The following is a 16,373-nucleotide window of genomic DNA, read 5'->3' as shown; positions in this document are numbered from 1 at the left end:
GTTTTCTTGACATAGAAATATTACAAAGAGTGTAATTTTTTTTGAACAGTTGAAGGGTCAAAAATTAATGTTATGGCAAAACTCTCTATAAAATCCAAAGGTTTTATTTTGCATTAAGGTGGGAAATTAATGTAGTGGCTACCAACAGCCGAGAATTTAGAAGTATCGCGCTTGTATCTTACTAATAATTGGACCTCCCCACACTAAACCAGAATTAAACCCTGCAAAGTGATAATGCTCACCACTACTCCACCTTGATGCCCAGATTGCATCTCAAGGATGCCCCTTGGTCTTATGTAAAGATCTGCTGATGATTAAAGAGGTGGTTCACCGTTAAGTTAACTTTTAGTATATTATAGAATAACCAATTCTAAGCAACTTTTCCAAAGGCCTTCATTTTTTCTTCTTTGTAGTATTTGAATTATTGGTCTCCTTTTTCCTGTCTCTTTCCATTTTTCAAATGGGGGTCACTGACCCCATTTAAACTCAAAAGCTCTGTAAGGCTAATAATTGACTTACCAGGGCATGTTGTTGCTGTTTGGAATTGCTCAACTGGCAATACCCTTATTTTATTCTCCATCAATACAATTTTAGCCCAGTTAGGGTCTAAGAAGCATGAACCCAAGTTCATAACTTTTTATTGATTTTGACTCGGATCTGCAACTTAGCCCCTAACAGGTAGTTTACTGAAATCCTCCTGCAAGAGTGATATATCCTGCATGCAGCTAATTGTTCTGCAAAATGTGGAGCTTTGTCCACAGTAAAATTGCTTAAATATTAAAGACCTTTCCCAGTGCCATTGACAATTAGTTTAGATTAAAATTTCTCTACTACAATGTAAGTCCTGAGACAGTGAGCCCTTTATTCTATATATTGAGGAAAACCTCATAAAGCAATATTTATTTTTAAGAGTCCCCTGTAACCAAAAGTTTCAAGTTTTGTAATGGGTGTGTGCAACTTGCATCTTTTTACTGTTGAAAAAAATGGCATTGTCTTTTGCAAGTGAAGAAATCAGATCCACCTTTTCAATTGTTGCCTTCTTTACTGCAGCTATAGTAGATTTCTGTTATTTTTATTCCTCTACAAACCACATAGGCTGGGCCTTAACGATTTGAGATGAGTAATGGTTTATTGTCAATTTAAAGCACAGATTTGTAATTGTGATTTACCTGATAAGGTAACATAACAATCTGTATGTAAAATTAATTCTATGTGCAAGTATTTACCTTAATGTGGTTACATTTGCTTTACTGAAAATTAACGTCTCAGGGGGGTCTGGGGAACAGGGGGGCCCGAACCATGGTGTCTGCTTCCTCTACAGCTAATAAACCCCCCCTCCGCCCCAGCCGCTCTCTTACCTGGGACACAATGAAAAATTTGAATTCTTGTGATTCATTGTTCTATGACAAAGACAAAATCGTTGATATGTCCATATCAGGCTTATCGGAATCTGGAACCAATTAGCTGATGGAAGGCCACTCTTACAGTAGCCCACACGGTGTGTCCTCAATATGCACAGAGGAGAAACTGGTAGGGTATGAGAGCCGAAATAACAATGGTGATGATAATGAAGGACGGCTCTCCCTCTGTAGAGAAGAAGTAGAATGGTCAGGCAGGCCGAGTGAGGGATGGCGGAAATCAGCGTAGTCAGGGACAGGAAAGGTCAGAACCGGAAAGGTAGAGAAATTCTAGGCGTCACAGCAAGAAGGGCGTTCAATAAGCGTGGTCAGATGAGTTCCAAATCGATACACAATTAGAGTTTCCAAGAAGTCTTAAGTAATTAGCCAAGACGATGTCTGAGCAAAGTCCTGACCTTGAAAGAAGGTTTAAATAGGCCGCAACGTCCAATGGTGTCACGGCGCCTGTGTCATGTCGCCTGTGTCGCAACGTCAGCGTCACGTCGCTGGCGTCAAATCCAGATGCGCTGCGATTGTATTTACTTCCCTGAAACCCCGGGCAGGTGCTCCTATCAGCAGAAAACTGCACCGGCCCAGGGTTATACCAGTGAGCACCACAGTTCGATCGTCTTCAGTCTTCCTCTTTCTTTGCGCGGCTGCACATGTGCAGTAGAGTGAAAAGCCAAACTTTAACTAAAAAGTTGGCTATTTCATTTTACTGCGCATGCGTTTGCCCCAGGAAATTTGATGAAAAAAGAAGCCAGAAGAGGATCATTCCGTGGTGCTCACTGGACGAACCCCCGGCCGGTGCAGTTTTCTGCTGATAGGAGCATGGGCCCGGTGTTTCACGTAAGTATATACAATCATTTGGGGTGCCTAACATTTGGCACCATCAAGTGGAAGAAGACTTTCCTTTTCCTTTAACAGAACTGCACTATTTTTAGAAAATATAATCACATTTAATATTAGCAAACAATGCACACACGGCAGACTGACAAGGCAGAAAGTAACTAGTGCAAGGTCAAATACCTGATCTGTTTATTGTAAAGTTTCATAGAATATGTCAGTTTAAAAGACACATGTTGACAGATCCACCCTGCTTTGGAAATGGTTTTCATAGCTGTGTCCTCTGCTAAGCATTCAATTTATTTCTTCATTACATAATAGGATGTTAAAAATTAAAAAGTTGGCTTGAACCAAAACTGTTACCAGCTATTTACCTTTTACTTTATTCCATTGTGGAACCTCTATCACAACAGTGCATACCTATGTATTTTAATCCTTTACTGCTTTGCACATTGATGCTAAGTCATCTACCTTAATTTTGATGAATCATATGCTGTTTGAGCTTCTCTGTAATTTCTAATGAGATTGACGACTGTGTAACAGAACAAAGCCCTAGTCATTGATATTTCTGACCTTCTGCATCCTTATGCTATTCTTTATTCGCTTGCCCTTTTCCTATGTTGTTTTTATTTCAGTCAGACATGAAATGAAAGTGACATTACTGAGCAGAGTGACAATATCTTCACCCAGTCCTTTGTAATGCATTTCTCTTTACAGAACAGAGGGATCCCTTTCTATCCCTCTACTTATTGAATCATAAAAAGGGGAATATGCAGTATATATATATATATATATATATATATATATATATATATATATATTTTTTTTTTTTTAAATTTTACAATATACATATATATATATATATGTAATGGAATAAGGAACTGAAAGATTGGATTGTACTTTTACTATTTATGTCAGACTTCATCATATGACAGTTAAGATTACATGTTCTCTGACAGCTCCCTACATTTAGCTTTTGCAAATACAATGTCCAGAAGCAGGAATGGCAAAGTTCTATGTTATCAGCCATACCTTCCTGGAACAAATCAAAAAAGTTCATATTTTAAAACCATAGTTCAATAAATGATATGATGCAGTTAATAGTGTAATATAAACCAAATAGGGAATAATGGGGCTCATTTATCAACACTGGGCAAATTTGCCCATGGGCAGTTACCTATAGCAACCAATCAGTGATTAGCTTTTTGAAACTAGCTGCAAGTAGAACAATGAATGCAGCAATCTGATTGGTTGCCATGGGGTACTGCCCGAGGGCAAATTTGCCCAGTGTTCATAAATGAGCCCCAATGTGCTTCCAGCTATTGAAATTCAAAATGATGTGGGTGGATGGCTTTTCAGGGATATTATCACTGTAAATATTATCATATTTAAAAAAATGCACAACTACATTTTTCGCATTTTAATATATAGTGCAGAAAAAGGCCTAGGCACTAATTCCTGAGAAAAGGAAACATTGCTAGTGTATGCTCTAAGGGGCCATTTACTTAGCTCGAGTGAAGGAATATAGGAAAAATAGTTCGAATTTCGAATGTTTTTTTGGCTACTTCGACCATCGAATGGGCTATTTCGACTTTCGACTACAACCTTTGACTTTGAATCGAACGATTCAAACTAAAAACCGTTTGACTATTCGACTATTCGATAGTCGAAGTACTGTCTCCTTAAAAAATTCTTCGACCCCCCTAGTTCGCCACCTAAAACCTACCGAGGTCAGGAAGGTCCCCATAGGCTTCCTAACAACTTTCTGATCGAAGGAATATCCTTCGATCAATGGATTAAAATCCATCGAATCGTTCGATTCGAACAATTATTCCTTCGATCGTTCGATCGTAGGAATAGCGGTAAATCCTTTGACTTGACGATATTCAAAGTCGAAGGATTTTACTTTGACGGTCGAATATCGATGGTTAATTAACCCTCGATATTCGACCCTAGGTAAATGTGCCCCTAAGTGTCTATTATAGAATTAACTTTTATGCACACCTTTGGGTTTCCTGTGGTCCCTGTGTTTGTCTAGGGACACCATCATGTTATTACCTCTATAACTAATGCAAAACAGTGGTTTCACTTCAGAGGGTTTCTAGCAAGTCCATAAAAAGCAGAGTGTATGTGGGCGGGGTCCAGGGCATAGCAATGGCTATTGCTTTTCTTTGTCTTCTTAGAAAGGGTCCCTATAGAAGTATCAGTTGGGATATTGGATGCACAACCCAGTCTTAAAATATGTGAAATGAGGTTTGTAGTCACCCGTAGAAAAAATAAGTTTCTACAAAACAGTACGCATGAAATTCATCTTGTTCAGATTACATTTTTGTTCCCACATTGGCTATCGCACTATGGGGTATATTTATCAAAGAGTGAAGTTAGAGATCGTCACAGTCCTCTAAAGTGAAATTCTGCCACTCTCCATTCATATCTATGGGATTTGGAAAGGCTTTTAAAAATCCAATAGAAATGAATGGAGAGTGGCGGAATTTCACTCTAGAGGACTGCGGCGAGCTCTGATTTCATGTTTTGATAAATATAACCCAAATAGCTTTAAGCTAATAAAGGTACAGGATCTATTCTGAAATATAGTATGTTTGGCCCATACTTTTTACTTCCTATTGTGTGGCCCATAACTAGTGATGGGCGAATTTATTCGCCAGGCGCGAATTTGCCGTGAATTTGCACGATTCACAGCCGTGTAATAAAATCGCGAAACGGGCGCGCATAAAAAAAAACGGACGCCGGCGTCAAAAAACGCAGTGGCAAAGACGCAGTTGTTAAAAACGAAATGCCGGCGCATCACTACCCATAACCATTAGTTGTGCTTTGCAGCAGGAGGCAAGTACTATTATTCTGTGGAGTCATGACCATTAGCACCATTATTTCTAATTATCTCCTTTAACCCTAGAAAGCAGACAGGAATTAACCAATTTAGCAATGAGACATAGTTTCGAAGATTCCTATTATAGTCATAACTTAGAATCACACTAAGGTCATAATTACACTTATTCTTATACCCTTTTCTTGTTTCATTTGTAGCAAAAAGAAGGTGTAATTTACGACCCTCTCAAAGATAAGCCATGTAGTATTGTCCCCTAAGGCATTTCCCTCTACTTGGCCTGGTGGCTACTTGCAACAAGTGTGTCATTGTTGCTCTCTATTAAAACATACATAGCTGTTGTTTGCTCATTTAAAAATCTCAGCTGTCAATCAAATATTGTCTGCCCCTCCTCTATGCTTTAGGCATAGAGACGGGGCAGACATTTACTTTCACTTTCCATTCAGCACTTCCTTGAGTTCACTGCTTCCACACATTCCCCTATTCTCTTCACCATGTGTAGCCAGAACATGGGGATGGACATCAGGTCCCCCATTCTGGTGCACAAAGAAGTTTTTGAGATAATGCAAGGCTTGTCTTAATAACAGTGTCCACAAAATGGCTCCTGCCTGTTTGCTATAATTATGAATTCCTAGCCCGAAGGAAACAAGATTCAAATATTTTATATAGAGTAATTTAAGTTCATTTTGCTTGACTAATGTGATAAAATAGGATTTTGAATAATTTTGGGTCCCCTTTAATATTAAGATCCATAGCATCATATTAAATAGATCCATAGATAATTTGAACCATATGCAGCCAAATTATGACATATTGTAATGCTAAATTTCCCTGCACAGTAAACCAAAGCTAACAACCAAATATTTTCAAATTATTTCTATAATGAGGAGCAGGATTTGAACTGGTGTGATCTCAGGAGGACTGTAGTAGTCAAAACATGCTTCTGTGAATGCAATATAAATGGAAAACACACAGGGGCGTAACTATAGAGGAAGCAGACCCTGCGGCTGCAGGGGGGCCCAGGAGGTATAGGGGCCCCACGAGGCCCTAATTCATATACAATTTCAATAAATATTGGAGAAACAAGTCAACCTCTAAACATTTTGGGGGCCTGAAAAATAATTTGCTGCGGGGCCCAGTAATTTCTAGTTACGCCACTGGAAACACACTAGGGCAGATGTTGGTGATGGTAAGTGGGGAATAGTTGCTATAGACTGGGAAGGAAAGGAATGACATTTAACCACCCACAAGTCCAAAAAAGACCTTTATAACAGAGCACCAAATACATTTGTATAAATCTCACAAATCTCTGCTTCTTAATTCAAACTGAGTAGATGAATGATTTCATCAGGAGGGATAATAGTATCCATTTAATTTTTAATTTGAACATTACCATTGTTACCCAACACATCCATCAGACTGCATTACAGTAGAATTATTATATTATTTGTCTTGCTGATGATGTATTGTCTTATCTTGAACATTCTATGAACCATGTTTCCAATTCATATTTCATACTGTACATTTTTTACAGAATAGATTTCAAATGTTTTGCCTTAGCCATTCTTTTTATAGGTTAAACCTTTCATAAATGACTGGGAACTAAACATGACTTTATATTGGGAACTTTTTAAGGATAATGGTTACTCACATGAGACACTTTACATTGGTATATTCATTTGAAATGTATTATGTATCATAACAATGTTATAATTAACATTCCTAAAAGTCTCCTATTCCTGTGAATTTCCTGCCTTATCCATAGTTGTTTTATTACCATTGTCAACCAGAACTTTATTTCAAGCCTCTATCACAATTACATGTTCCTCAAAGAGATACTGTCATGATATTTATGGTGTCATTTTTATTCCTCAATTACAAATAATTCACTCTACCATGTAAAATTGTATTCCTGAACCAACAAGTATATATTTTTTAGTTGTAATATTGATGTGCAGGCAGCCATCTCATCATTTTGCCTGATCCTGTGCTTTCTGAAATAGCCAATACTTCAGGGTGGAACTGCTTTCAGGCAGGCTATCATTTCTTCCAATCAATGTTACTGAAGAAGTCGTAGTGGAACATGAATTTTTACTATTGAGTGCTGTTCTTATGTTATCTTGTGTTAGGAAGCTGCTATCTGGTTACCTTAACACTGTTCTATTGTTAGACTGCTGGGGGGAGGGGATGATATCACTCTAACCTGCAGTGCAGCAGTAAAGAGTCACTGAAGTTTATCAGAGCACAAGTCACATGACTGGGGCACCTGGGAAATGGACATGTCTAGCCCCATCAAGTAGCACTTGATAAGGGGCTTGGCCCGAAACGTTTGCTGGGATCTCAGCTTTACTTCGCTGACATTGCTGCACTTCGGCAGGCATAGATTCGCCAGGACAACGCTAATTCATGAAAATCTGAAGTTGCGTCCAGGGTACTGAACGCTTGCGAAGTTGCGCTAGCGATAAAACGATAAGCAGTTCGAAGTTACGCTAGCGATGCCTAATTAGCATACGGCGTGAAGTTAAATTACAATGGACGTATATGTTGCAGCAACTACATTACACTACACAAGGCCAGGGAACTTTAATAAAATAGAGGTCTTATATTTCCCTACACATGTACCCACTGAATAGTTTTGTGCCATATGTTAGGAAATGTAGGGGGGAAGGAGGATACCCCAAAAAAACATTTACGATCTTTTTCAGCCTATCACCGTGTAAAAAGTAACAGACGCCAGCGTTTTTTGGGACAGAAAAATTTGTGACTATTTTTGAACAAACTCCTATCTACTCTATTGCACTTCGCCTGGTCTGAGCTGGTGAAGTAAACTATGGGGCAAGAGGTAACGTTCAGAAAAATCTGCATATTAGTGCATTAGCATAGTTACATCCCTTCGCCAGAGTGCAACTTCGACTGGCGTTAGGGACCCATAGTAAATCGGCAAAGTGGCAAAATGATGTTTCGCCAGTGGTAGCCACTTCACACTTGGAGTTTTTGCAGAAGCATTGCATTGAGTGTGCCTTTGTTCCTATTTTTGTTCACTTATCACGAAAGCTCTTTTTTGCAGCGGAGCCAACACTAAGCACCTCTTATCATTAATACATCTATATCTCATACAAAGAGAAGCAGAAAGAAGTTTTGGAAGTTATGTCTAGCCCCATGTCGAATTTCAAAATTAAAAAAATCGGTTTGCTCTTTTGAAAAACAGAAACATGTTTTCCTGTGACTAGTGATGGTTGAATTTGGGGCGTTTCGCTTTGCCAAAAAATTTGCTCGTTAGCAACGCGTCCATTTTTTAATGCCGGCGAATTTTCTTTGCGGTTTCGGGAATTTATTCGCCAATGACGAATCACGGGAAATCTCCACGAATTCGTGCCTGCCGAATAAATTCGCCCATCACTACCTGTGACAAAATCCCTTTAAGAATATTGCAAGTTTAGGTTAGGTAGCTCTCATGGTGCTTTTTAATATATTATGTGTGTCTCCTCATAAATTGTTTTTCTTATGCCATGTGCTTTTCTTGTATAATTACCGGTATGTTTACTTTGGTAAAATGCTCTGTGGTGTCATTCATTAGAATCATCATTGTGACTTGTGTGCATATTCTATCAGTTGTCAACATCCTTTTAAACACTTAAAATATAAGGAAAGCATAATATTAAGTAAGCTTTATCAGAAAGGTCTATATAAATACACCAGTAAACCCTTAACGTAATGCTTCTCTGAATCCTCTGTCAATAGAAACACAGCATTTCTTTCCTTTTATTGTGTATACATCGACTTCTGTATCAGACCTCCTTCTTTCAGATTAAACTTCCAGGAGACGGGCTTGAGCATGCTCAGTCTGTTCCTCTCTCCCTCCCTCCTCCCCTCCCTGCTGTAATCTGAGCCCAGAGCTGTGAGCAAGCAGGGGGAGACTCAGGAAGTAAGTCAATCCAATATGGCAGCTGCTATCCTAAACAAACAAAGAGTTTCCGGAGCTGTTTACTCAAGTATGCTAAAGCTTTCTACAGAATAAATATAGCGTTCTAACTGCACTTTTATGGCTAATCTGTTGGCAATAAACTGCCTCGATAACTATCCTTCTCCTTTAAAGTTATGTCTGCTTTGGTTTTAGATGAGCTTTAAGTTACCAATACAGTATTGGATCTGTTATCCAAAATGCTCAGAAACTGGGGCTTTTCGGATAATGGAAATCTCCATAATTTCAATCTTCATACCTTAAGTCTACTAAAAAATCATTTAAACATGAAATAAACCCAATAAGCTTTTTCTGCTGCCAATAAGGATTTATTATATCTTAGTTTGTACTATATAAAAGTACTGAAAAGGAAATCATTTTTTAAAGTTTGGATTATTTTGATAAAATGGAGTCTATGGGGGATGACCTTTCCGTAACTTTCCAGATAACAGGTTTCCAGATAACAGATCCCATACCTGTAAATTAATATACATTTTAGAATGTTAAATATGGACCTATTCTAAGCAACAATTCAGTTGGTCTAAATTATCCATTTTGTATTTTTTTAAATGAAAATTGAATTGTCTGGTTGTCAGGGTCACTGAAAACCAAGCAACCAAGAAAACAGACTGGCAGTGAGACTGTTATTGATATTATCATTATTTTGAATTGCTTACTTCTCTGTTCAGGCTCTGTTCAGTTCCCATGTAACTTCTTAATTGGTATTGCTTGTTTCAAACATACCTGAGGAAGGAGGCATAACCCTGAAATAGAGATGCAATCAATCCAGGATTTGTTCATGATTCAGCCTTTATCAGCAGGGTTCGAATTTGGCTGAATACAAGTGCCTGACCAAACCAAACCCCCAAAAGAGAAAGCCCTTATCCACTACCCTCCATTGCCCCCCTCCCTTGCTTCCTCCCTGTATAATCCAGTACTTGAAAAAAGTGTCCCTGAAGGTAACACTGATCTATGCAGAGTAGCGCAGAGGAGCTCATGGGTGCCATCTGTCATTTCTTTGGATTTATTCCATTAAAGAGCATCAACACTGAGCTTTTTGGCGCACACAAAAATGGAGCTGGTTTGGTGTACTTGCCAACTGCGCTGGAAAGCTCTGTAAATTGCCAAAGGAAAGGAAGAAGATCAGAATATTCCAAAGATATGGAACCCAGGAGCTCTGTGGTGCTATTCTGCATGGATAAGCCAGTGATACATTCAATGGACTATGCAGGGAGGAAGCAGGGAGAGGGTCAATGGAGGGTAGTGGATGGGGTTTTCTCTTTCGGGGGTTAGTTCTCCTTTAACCCCTCTTTAACCTTATGTACATATGCAAATTTGAATTTGGTTCAGGAATTGGTTACATCCTTCATGAAAGGTTTGGGATTCAACCTAACCCCAAAATGGTGGATTCACTACAACCTTACCCTAAAACCTTTGAAGTTATGGTAGATATTGTTCATGTAGTAAGTAATACGTTGGTGGTTTCACCACGACAGTGCCACATAAACCTTTTCCTTCTAAACTAAGGGGCAGATTTATTATGTGGTGTAAAAAATGATAGAATAATTTGCCACACGTCAACAAACATCACCGTTTAAAAACAGCATATACTGAAGCAGTGTTAAATAGCAGCGCCGAATCTTTAGTTCCAATGTGTAAAATAGAACACGTCTTTATAAATTTGCCATTTATTTTACAGAACTTTTCCACTATGCAAATTTAGTTTGACACCACATAATAAATAGGTCCTTAAGTGCAGTGATGGACTGGGCTGGTGGGACACTGTGAGAGAACCCGGTGGGCCCCGCCGACCCAAATTTGTTCCCGTGTCCCAATCGATAGAAGAAAAATCAGGTACGTTCTGTTCCCGTCGGGGGGAGAGTTGCAGTTGGTCGAGGGGGGTCCTGAAGTTGGTGGGGGGGGTCAGCGCTAGGGTTGCCACCTCATCCATTTAAAACTAAACACATATTGAATCCAGCTTAGCAATTCATTTAGGTTGCACATGCATCAGTTTAGTCTGCAGCATGCGTCTAAATGAATTTGTAATTAGCCACGCAGGCTGTGGCTGTGTACTCCTCAAGCGCCTGCAAGGGAATGTTTTTGGTGACTAGACATTGATTCAGAAGAAAGTTAGCTACCATCTTTGGAGATGGAAGACAGTGAGCAGAACAAAAAAAAATACTAGTAAGGACAAAAAACAAGGAGAGACCAGAAATAACAAGGAACAGGAAGTATAAACACCAACAGTGGGAACAAGAAACAGAAGGATGAATCCAAGTATTAGAGTGCTGCTAGCTGTAAAGCAGAGCAAATGTGAGAAGCAAAGGTGGAACAAGCTTACATATTCCCCTGCTGGAATTTGAATTGCTAAGATTGCACAAAGGTCAGCGCTGATGCCTTCAGTTAAGACATGATTGACAATGTTAGTAAGAAACTGGGTCATACCACTGCCCCAAGGAAATGAAACAAAGATGGAACACATAAAGCGCTACCAGTGTACTCCTTATTATAAGGTGTCTGTTGTACTACCTTAAACCTGAAAACGAGTTGATCAGGACTTCCGTTTGCCATGTGTACTGTTTTACTTGCTTTCGGGTGAGCCTTAAATAATTCTGCTGAACAGGCTAAATATATTTGTTTAAATTTGCTCAATCTCGTGTGTGTGTGTTGTATATTGCCTGTTCTCCAATCGCTATAACCCTGTACTTCAAGGTCATTTATATATAGAAGAAACTAACATAATTTTCCCTGAAGAAAGTGCTTTCTCTTCCTTATAAAAATACAAAGTAATATGAAAATTTAATTTTCTGATATTTCAGTATACCTCAATGTGCTCATTTATATAAATACAAGCACATTTTAACAAATGCACGCAAAAACACTTAGAGGTGCCATAAGATGAAATGTGGGAACCCAGTCAGGGGCTGATTCTAGTACCAAAAAAGAGAATGGGTGGGGTTAGGTTGGGTGATCTATATGTATGTTTAAGCCAATAAAGAAAAAATAGTAACCCCACACTATCTGTTTATTTTGTTTGTCACAATTAATTAAAAACATAAATTAACAATAAGGTGAAAAAAGGTGAAAGTGCTTAGTGCTTGATATAAAGTACAATGATATATAATTCATTAATAACACACAACTGAATTAATCTTTCAATACAAGTATCAATTAATTTATGAATTCATTTAAACCACTTTAGAACTATATTTCAATTATTAACTCGAGTTATAACATAAATTAAAGTGCCAGTGCTTTCAAAAATGTCAATTAGTATATGAATTCATTTATCAATTAATTAAAGTACTACAAATCAAGTTGTTATCTTATAAAAATTATTAAATAGCTAGCAATTCATGAAATAAAAGATTGAGAATGAAAATAGAATAGAGGTGTAGTTGTCCCAAAATCTCCTAACAAAAGTTTTTTCTAGGCCCTGGGACACCACACGGGCCTAGTGGTGTCCCAGGTGGTTTCACCTTATTGTTAATTTATGTTTTGAATTAATCGTGACAAACAAAATAAACAGATAGTGTGGGGTTACTACTTTTTCTTTATTGGTTTAATTGCGAATTATTAATTACACCGTTACACAATCTGGTATAAGAATAGCCATAATTAGAAAAACTACAAGAACAATTTCTGGTTTTTTTTGTATATGTATGTTTGTAATGGGGTGATACCTATATGGACCTGGAGTGTTGTCTAGTGAATATTTTTTTTTACATTGGGGCTTCCAGGGGTCCTCAGTGGACAGTGGAATATTAACACAGTCACCCTAACTATGTTTTCCTTAAAGGACACTAGACTCCCAAGATTAATAATTAAGCAACAGATAGTTTATATCAAATTAAGTGACATATTAAAGAATCTTACCAAACTGGTATATATCTATAAGTAAATATTGCCCTTTAACATCTCTTGCCTTGATCCACCATTTTGTGATTGTCTCTGTGCTGCCTCAGAGATCACCTGACCAGAAATACTGCAGCTCTTACTGTTACAGGAAGAAGTGTTGAAGCAAAAGACAGACCTCTGTCTGTTAATTGGCTCATGTGACTTAACATGTATGATTGTGTTTGTGTGCACCGTGAATCCTAGGATCCCAGAGGGCGGCCCTTATTTTTTAAAATGCCAATTTTCTATTTAGGATTACCCAATGGCACATACAGGTATGGTGTGTGAAAGAAACGGATCCGCACACACACCGACTAGTGCAGTCGGGGATTATCCCCTTTTATTCAGCCACCAAACATCAACGTTTCGGGGGGGAACACCCACCCTTCATCAGGTACATACAGGTATGGGACCTCTTATCCAGAATGCTTGGGACCTAGGGTTTTCCGGATAATGCATCTTTCTGTAATTTGGGTCCTCATGCCTTAAGTCTACTAGAAATTAATTTAAAAATTAAATAAACCCAATAGGCTGGTTTTGCTTCCAATAAGGATTAATTATATCTTGGTTGGGATCAAGTACAAGCTACTGTTTTATTATTACAGAGAAAAAGAAAATCATTTTTAAAAATTTGGATTATTTGGATAACATGGTGTCTATGGGAGCCATTCCGTAATTTGGAGCTTTCTGGATATCAGGTTTCCGGATAAGGGATCCTATACCTGTACAACTAAAAAAGTATATTATTATGAAAATGAATTTACATGAAGCAGGGTTTTACATATATTTTTTACAATATTTTTTTTATAGGGACCTACATTATTCGGGGGGTATATTTCCTTTAATTAATTAGGACAATTCCAAATTGCTGATCCCAAAATATTTTATTTTAAGGATTATTTTAAGGATTATACAATTAATCAGGGAATTTAGTAAGTAAATATTTAAATTGATGGGGATGGTATGTTTAAATACTTGGAAAAATCCGTTATCCAGAAAGCTCCAAGTTGTGGAAAAGCTATAAGCTGTAATAATAAAACAGTAGCTTGTACTTGATCCCAAAAAAGATATAATTAATCTTTACTGGATGCAAAACAAGTGTAAATTGTTTAAATTATTTTTAGTAGCAAATGGAGTTTGCTACTTTCCTTGCCAGGACCCCCCCCTCCCCCCTGTTTCTGGAAAACAGGTCCCATACATATTTTTAAAAAATTATGTTTTTAAAAATAAAGGGCAGTTATTTTGCAGCAACATAAATGTATTAACGGCATGTGCTTTATGTTCTATAACTTTCATAAGATAATCAAATGTTTTTGTCAACATACATTTTAAAATCTCATTTCTTATCAAGTTTATTAATGTGAAGTATTTTGGCTAATTGTTTTATTTTACATCATGATAGCAAAAAATACATTTCGCTTTCATGTTTGTGTATATATACGATATTAGTCATTAAATTGGAATTGCAGTATTTTACAGAGGATCTTGTACAATTTTCACTCTTTCAGACGTTTGGTTACCTGTTTCCATGGGAACAAATGAAGAAGTAGCACATCTTTTTTAACTTCATGGACTTATTTCATTTATTAAGTGCTCTACTATACATTTCCCAGACAGTGTTTAATCTTTAGATGATTCCTTTTATTCTACGGTCAGTGGATCTTGATTTGAGCCCTCTCTTTAAATTACCAATCTGAAAAAATCTTTTCTGTGGTCCTGTTGCCTGGATACAATCGGCTGAAGACATCACATCGCCATTATGCTGCAGTACACATGGGAAAAAAGAGCTGGTATGAATTCTGCACAATTGTCCCTCTACATCCCAAATTCTGCCAAGGAAGGCTCTGAATAATTGTGATGTCCCTCTTGTTTTATACTGTTTTGCATTTTTTAAAATAACTCACTTCTTGGTATGTATATATATATATAGATATAGATATATATATATATATATATTCTACAGTCTGGTCATTTCCCTATGGGACCAGACTGTAAATTATATCCCTATAAACGGCGCGTTCTGGCGTCAGAACGCGCCATTTATAAGCTTAAAGTGACAGCACTTGCAGCTGCTGCACTCTCCCTACAGCGTTCTCTCCATTTGTAACCCCCTCCCACCTGTCTTCCACACATAACTCTCTTACTTAACAGGCGTGCTGCTTCTGTCCCTCTCAACTATCGTCGCTCTTACTTTACTTTCAGGTCTCTCTCTCCCAGCCCCTCCGTCTCCGGTTTCCTGTTTCTCTCCGCCCACCCATGATGCCTCTCCTACCGAACACATTTTAGTACATGCTGCGCACAAATACCTTTGCTGCATGCGTTGTCCTATGCCTTCTCTATAGCTCATTCTCCTCCTCACAGTCTCTCGCCCCCCCCCCCACCATGGCAAAATCTCTCTCTCCCTCTCATGTTCAGTTGCCCCTCCCATCCTCCGTGTCCAGTCTCAGTCGTGCTGCTTTTCCTCATGCTCCATTAAAGGCAGAGCTGATGATCTCACCCATGGCAGGTAAAACTAAAAAAAGCTAAACAAAATCAAATGGAATACAAATAAAAGGAACAAACAAGGGAGTACAGGCAAACACAAAAAAACAACATTAAATAAGGTGAACACACACAGGGGAAACAAACAGGGTTAATAGACACAAAACATAGTGTAGCATTTATAGACCATACATGAAAGCCAGGATGTAAGACATGCAAAAACTGTAGATTATAATGCATAATGTACCCCCTACTTAAATTTATAAAGATATAAGAAGTCACCTCGGAGTTATGTGACCTGTATAAATGGTCACATAACTCCTCGGTGACTTATAATATCTTTATAAACTACAGTAGGGGGTACATTATCCACTATATATTGTAATATAATGCATGTGTTTTATTTCTCTAGCACACCTTAATGTTTAAAACTATTTGTGCAGCTCCTCTTTGGATCCTCCATGGATTCATTTAGATTACAATGCTGCAGACTAGGTGATGGCAATATTCCTAATTGCCGGCCTGTTTATTTTAATATCTATTTTTGTTATTCCTTCCTAGTATATTATATTCTCAGTCTAACTTTATTTCTTGTAGGTGAGTCAGTGCCATGTGTTACATGATATATAGAGTTAAATTTTACTGTCATTTTGGTAGAGATCTTGTTAAAGGCCTTAGAGGCTCTGATGCCAATCTGTCTGCTGAATTTAACATCTTTCAATATGGGAGCCTCATTCCCATCATACTGTGTCTGTCTGTTGATTCCTCCATAGAACCCAGAATGGGGATTAGAACAAAGACATGAAATACTACCCTCTTTCTAAGTGGAGGGGTGAGGGAAGTCAATAGATAAGTTAGTATATTCCAAGTCGGTTGTGAGTGACTGGGTAGTTTTTTGTGAGTCACTAGACAAAGAACCACTGGGTACCTTGGCTCTAACCAACAT

The sequence above is a fragment of the Xenopus laevis genome, chromosome 2S (genome assembly GCF_017654675.1).
Source record: "Xenopus laevis strain J_2021 chromosome 2S, Xenopus_laevis_v10.1, whole genome shotgun sequence".
Lineage (NCBI taxonomy): Eukaryota > Metazoa > Chordata > Amphibia > Anura > Pipidae > Xenopus > Xenopus laevis.
This window is presented reverse-complemented; position numbering follows the sequence as displayed.